The following is a 6,933-nucleotide window of genomic DNA, read 5'->3' on the forward strand; positions in this document are numbered from 1 at the left end:
AAAAGTACAATGGGAGCCAGAGCCTTTTCTTATCAAGCTCCACATTTGTGGAATCAGCTTCCAGTTTGTGTTCGGGCGGAAGACACCCTATCCGTTTTTAAGAGTGCGTTTAAGACCTTCCTTTTTGATAAAGCATAGTGATAAAATAAAATAATCTAATAAGAGTGCATTGACGTAGATACGTTGTGCCTCTTCACCTACACATTTGAGTTCTTACTCTTTCACTTAAATCCTAAAAACTTAGATCTTATACTTAAAACTTTATCCAAACCTTTCCCCTCTATGACCTCTCGAGGTTTATTAGAGGGTAACAGGTTGCAGAGAAGGCCTAGCCTGGCCGGGGAGTGTGGAACGTAGTCACTGACCCACTCCTACCTCTGACAAATTCAGGTTCCAGTGGGGACTCTCCCTGCGTGTGCCTCTCCACCTTTGTTTCCTACTTCTTACTTGCTACCCTTTTCCCTCAACCTATCCTAAGGGAGTGCATGTATGTAGACACGTTAGTTTAGCTGCTATAGGCTTGGACTGTTGGGGGGGGCACCTTACTCCGTCTTTCTGGCTGTTTGTACCTGTGTACTCTCATGTTCCGATTAACCCAGTTTCCCCCAAATCTCTTTTTTGTGTCCATATATACGCCGGGATCACTGAGACATATGTAACATTTGTGATATTGGGCTATATAAATAAACATTGATTGATTGATTGACTTAAATTACCAAAAGTGAAAGTAGTAATTATGCAGTTTGACAGTGGACAAAGGAGATATTTGACTTGAGAAAAAGTATGAAAAATGGCTTTAAATATATACTTAAATCACAGAAGGTAAAAGTCGTCATGCATATTGGCAGTGGTGGAAGAAGTATTCAGATGATTTACCTTTAAAAAAGAGTAAAAAATCATACAAATATTCACATAAAATGGTAAAAAAAACTTAAAATAAAACAATGCTGCATTGACTTTGGATCACTGGGTCACATGATATGGCAGCTATTGAAACAATCCAAGAGTTCTCTAAAATATTCATATATATCTGTTCAAAATATATATAAGTGAAAGTAGTCAGTATGCATAATGGCAGTGGTGGTACTCAGATTCTTTACTAAAGTAAAAGTACATATCATATGGTCTTTTAAAGTAGGGGAGTATTTGTCAAATTAGACAGTATTATGAGCCCAAGTACGGTGGCTGACAGATGCAAACGTGTTCGAAACACTTCCATTATGAGAAACATCGACAGCAACTTGAGGAAACATCCAACATTTAGAAATCTTTCACTACCTTGAGGAAACATGCACAGCGTTTACTAAAAGCTGCACAAACCAAACGCTGCAAGAAGCGGAAAACACAACGAAAACAAGGGGACACTAAAAAGTGACGCACACTTCACATAGTGTGATATTTTATTTGTCTGCTTCATTTATGACCTGTGAACAAGAAGGCACTCATCTCGTTTCTTTCTCCCATGTGACTTTTAAACAAATATTACACTGATTTTTTGTCCTTTATTGACAATTTAATTTTGCAAAGTAGTTCGAACGACATGTTCTTAAACTAGTTTCCTCTCTCGGTAGCTTTGTTTAATTTACCTTCCTCCAGTGTGAAATCATTTCCACATCCTAACACTGAAGTACTTCTACTGTAATTAAAACATCTGAGTACTTCCAACACAAACACACATCTTTCCTACCTGCGGCTTTCCATCCGTAGGAGCTGTCACTCCTCAGCAGCATTAAGGGCTCTCTGAGGTTGTTAAATATATCTGTGTGTATACGATAACATATTTGCCCAGTGGTTATTTAAACAGACCAGCTCCACTGGCTGCACCGGTCGTCTAGCAACCTGCTGACAACCATCTCTACTTTAAAGAGTCCTCTCCTGCGGATGTTCAGGTGTATATCAGTAGGTAGTGTCTCTTCTTTAAAGAGTCCTCTCCTGCGGATGTTCAGGTGTATATCAGTAGGTACTGTCTCTACTTTAAAGAGTCCTCTCCTGCTGATGTTCAGGTGTATATCAGTATGTAGTGTCTCTACTTTAAAGAGTCCTCTCCTGCTGATGTTCAGGTGTATATCAGTATGTAGTGTTTCTACTTTAAAGAGTCCTCTCCTGCTGATGTTCAGGTTTATATCAGTATGTAGTGTCTCTACTTTAAAGAGTCCTCTCCTGCTGATGTTCAGGTGTATATCAGTATGTAGTGTCTCTACTTTAAAGAGTCCTCTCCTGCTGATGTTCAGGTGTATATCAGTATGTAGTGTCTCTACTTTAAAGAGTCCTCTCCTGCTGATGTGCAGGTGTATATCAGTATGTAGTGTCTCTACTTTAAAGAGTCCTCTCCTGCTGATGTTCAGCTGTATATCAGTATGCAGTGTCTCTACTTTAAAGAGTCCTCTCCTGCTGATGTTCAGGTGTATATCAGTATGTAGTGTCTCTACTTTAAAGAGTCCTCTCCTGCTGATGTTCAGGTGTATATCAGTATGTAGTGTTTCTACTTTAAAGAGTCCTCTCCTGCTGATGTTCAGGTGTAGATCAGTATGTAGTGTTTCTACTTTAAAGAGTCCTCTCCTGCTGATGTTCAGGTTTATATCAGTATGTAGTGTCTCTACTTTAAAGAGTCCTCTCCTGCTGATGTTCAGGTGTATATCAGTATGTAGTGTCTCTACTTTAAAGAGTCCTCTCCTGCTGATGTTCAGGTGTATATCAGTATGTAGTGTCTCTACTTTAAAGAGTCCTCTCCTGCTGATGTTCAGGTGTATATCAGTATGTAGTGTCTCTACTTTAAGAGTCCTCTCCTGCTGATGTTCAGGTGTATATCAGTATGTAGTGTCTCTACTTTAAAGAGTCCTCTCCTGCTGATGTTCAGGTGTATATCAGTATGTAGTGTCTCTACTTTAAAGAGTCCTCTCCTGCTGATGTTCAGGTGTATATCAGCATGTAGTGTCTCTACTTTAAAGAGTCCTCTCCTGCTGATGTTCAGGTGTATATCAGTATGTAGTGTCTCTACTTTAAAGAGTCCTCTCCTGCTGATGTTCAGGTGTATATCAGTATGTAGTGTCTCTACTTTAAAGAGTCCTCTCCTGCTGATGTTCAGGTGTATATCAGTATGTAGTGTCTCTACTTTAAAGAGTCCTCTCCTGCTGATGTTCAGGTGTATATCAGTGAAAAATGGCTTTAAATATATACTTAAATCACAGAAGGTAAAAGTCGTCATGCATATTGGCAGTGGTGGAAGAAGTATTCAGATGATTTACCTTTAAAAAAGAGTAAAAAATCATACAAATATTCACATAAAATGGTAAAAAAAACTTAAAATAAAACAATGCTGCATTGACTTTGGATCACTGGGTCACATGATATGGCAGCTATTGAAACAATCCAAGAGTTCTCTAAAATATTCATATATATCTGTTCAAAATATATATAAGTGAAAGTAGTCAGTATGCATAATGGCAGTGGTGGTACTCACATTCTTTACTAAAGTAAAAGTACATATCATATGGTCTTTTAAAGTAGGGGAGTATTTGTCAAATTAGACAGTATTATGAGCCCAAGTACGGTGGCTGACAGATGCAAACGTGTTCGAAACACTTCCATTATGAGAAACATCGACAGCAACTTGAGGAAACATCCAACATTTAGAAATCTTTCACTACCTTGAGGAAACATGCGCAGCGTTTACTAAAAGCTGCACAAACCAAACGCTGCAAGAAGCGGAAAACACAACAAAAACAAGGGGACACTCAAAAGTGACGCACACTTCACATAGTGTGATATTTTATTTGTCTGCTTCATTTATGACCTGTGAACAAGAAGGCACTCATCTCGTTTCTTTCTCCCATGTGACTTTTAAACAAATATTACACTGATTTTTTGTCCTTTATTGACAATTTAATTTTGCAAAGTAGTTCGAACGACATGTTCTTAAACTAGTTTCCTCTCTCGGTAGCTTTGTTTAATTTACCTTCCTCCAGTGTGAAATCATTTCCACATCCTAACACTGAAGTACTTCTACTGTAATTAAAACATCTGAGTACTTCCAACACAAACACACATCTTTCCTACCTGCGGCTTTCCATCCGTAGGAGCTGTCACTCCTCAGCAGCATTAAGGGCTCTCTGAGGTTGTTAAATATATCTGTGTGTATACGATAACATATTTGCCCAGTGGTTATTTAAACAGACCAGCTCCACTGGCTGCACCGGTCGTCTAGCAACCTGCTGACAACCATCTCTACTTTAAAGAGTCCTCTCCTGCGGATGTTCAGGTGTATATCAGTAGGTAGTGTCTCTTCTTTAAAGAGTCCTCTCCTGCGGATGTTCAGGTGTATATCAGTAGGTACTGTCTCTACTTTAAAGAGTCCTCTCCTGCTGATGTTCAGGTGTATATCAGTATGTAGTGTTTCTACTTTAAAGAGTCCTCTCCTGCTGATGTTCAGGTTTATATCAGTATGTAGTGTCTCTACTTTAAAGAGTCCTCTCCTGCTGATGTTCAGGTGTATATCAGTATGTAGTGTCTCTACTTTAAAGAGTCCTCTCCTGCTGATGTTCAGGTGTATATCAGTATGTAGTGTCTCTACTTTAAAGAGTCCTCTCCTGCTGATGTGCAGGTGTATATCAGTATGTAGTGTCTCTACTTTAAAGAGTCCTCTCCTGCTGATGTTCAGCTGTATATCAGTATGCAGTGTCTCTACTTTAAAGAGTCCTCTCCTGCTGATGTTCAGGTGTATATCAGTATGTAGTGTCTCTACTTTAAAGAGTCCTCTCCTGCTGATGTTCAGGTGTATATCAGTATGTAGTGTTTCTACTTTAAAGAGTCCTCTCCTGCTGATGTTCAGGTGTAGATCAGTATGTAGTGTTTCTACTTTAAAGAGTCCTCTCCTGCTGATGTTCAGGTGTAGATCAGTATGTAGTGTCTCTACTTTAAAGAGTCCTCTCCTGCTGATGTTCAGGTGTATATCAGTATGTAGTGTCTCTACTTTAAAGAGTCCTCTCCTGCTGATGTTCAGGTGTATATCAGTATGTAGTGTCTCTACTTTAAAGAGTCCTCTCCTGCTGATGTTCAGGTGTATATCAGTATGTAGTGTCTCTACTTTAAAGAGTCCTCTCCTGCTGATGTTCAGGTGTATATCAGTATGTAGTGTCTCTACTTTAAAGAGTCCTCTCCTGCTGATGTTCAGGTGTATATCAGTATGTAGTGTCTCTACTTTAAAGAGTCCTCTCCTGCTGATGTTCAGGTGTATATCAGCATGTAGTGTCTCTACTTTAAAGAGTCCTCTCCTGCTGATGTTCAGGTGTATATCAGTATGTAGTGTCTCTACTTTAAAGAGTCCTCTCCTGCTGATGTTCAGGTGTATATCAGTATGTAGTGTCTCTACTTTAAAGAGTCCTCTCCTGCTGATGTTCTGGTGTATATCAGTGAAAATGGCTTTAAATATATACTTAAATCACAGAAGGTAAAAGTCGTCATGCATATTGGCAGTGGTGGAAGAAGTATTCAGATGATTTACCTTTAAAAAAGAGTAAAAAATCATACAAATATTCACATAAAATGGTAAAAAAAACTTAAAATAAAACAATGCTGCATTGACTTTGGATCACTGGGTCACATGATATGGCAGCTATTGAAACAATCCAAGAGTTCTCTAAAATATTCATATATATCTGTTCAAAATATATATAAGTGAAAGTAGTCAGTATGCATAATGGCAGTGGTGGTACTCAGATTCTTTACTAAAGTAAAAGTACATATCATATGGTCTTTTAAAGTAGGGGAGTATTTGTCAAATTAGACAGTATTATGAGCCCAAGTACGGTGGCTGACAGATGCAAACGTGTTCGAAACACTTCCATTATGAGAAACATCGACAGCAACTTGAGGAAACATCCAACATTTAGAAATCTTTCACTACCTTGAGGAAACATGCGCAGCGTTTACTAAAAGCTGCACAAACCAAACGCTGCAAGAAGCGGAAAACACAACGAAAACAAGGGGACACTAAAAAGTGACGCACACTTCACATAGTGTGATATTTTATTTGTCTGCTTCATTTATGACCTGTGAACAAGAAGGCACTCATCTCGTTTCTTTCTCCCATGTGACTTTTAAACAAATATTACACTGATTTTTTGTCCTTTATTGACAATTTAATTTTGCAAAGTAGTTCGAACGACATGTTCTTAAACTAGTTTCCTCTCTCGGTAGCTTTGTTTAATTTACCTTCCTCCAGTGTGAAATCATTTCCACATCCTAACACTGAAGTACTTCTACTGTAATTAAAACATCTGAGTACTTCCAACACAAACACACATCTTTCCGACCTGCGGCTTTCCATCCGTAGGAGCTGTCACTCCTCAGCAGCATTAAGGGCTCTCTGAGGTTGTTAAATATATCTGTTTGTATACGATAACATATTTGCCCAGTGGTTATTTAAACAGACCGGCTCCACTGGCTGCACCGGTCGTCTAGCAACCTGCTGACAACCATCTCTACTTTAAAGAGTCCTCTCCTGCGGATGTTCAGGTGTATATCAGTAGGTAGTGTCTCTTCTTTAAAGAGTCCTCTCCTGCGGATGTTCAGGTGTATATCAGTATGTAGTGTTTCTACTTTAAAGAGTCCTCTCCTGCTGATGTTCAGGTGTATATCAGTATGTAGTGTCTCTACTTTAAAGAGTCCTCTCCTGCTGATGTTCAGGTGTATATCAGTATGTAGTGTCTCTACTTTAAAGAGTCCTCTCCTGCTGATGTTCAGGTGTATATCAGTATGTAGTGTCTCTACTTTAAAGAGTCCTCTCCTGCTGATGTTCAGGTGTATATCAGTATGTAGTGTCTCTACTTTAAAGAGTCCTCTCCTGCTGATGTTCAGGTATATATCAGTAGGTAGTGTCTCTACTTTAAAGAGTCCTCTCCTGCTGATGTTCAGGTGTATATCAGTATGTAGTGT

This window comes from Gymnodraco acuticeps, unplaced genomic scaffold, assembly GCF_902827175.1.
Source record: "Gymnodraco acuticeps unplaced genomic scaffold, fGymAcu1.1, whole genome shotgun sequence".
Lineage (NCBI taxonomy): Eukaryota > Metazoa > Chordata > Actinopteri > Perciformes > Bathydraconidae > Gymnodraco > Gymnodraco acuticeps.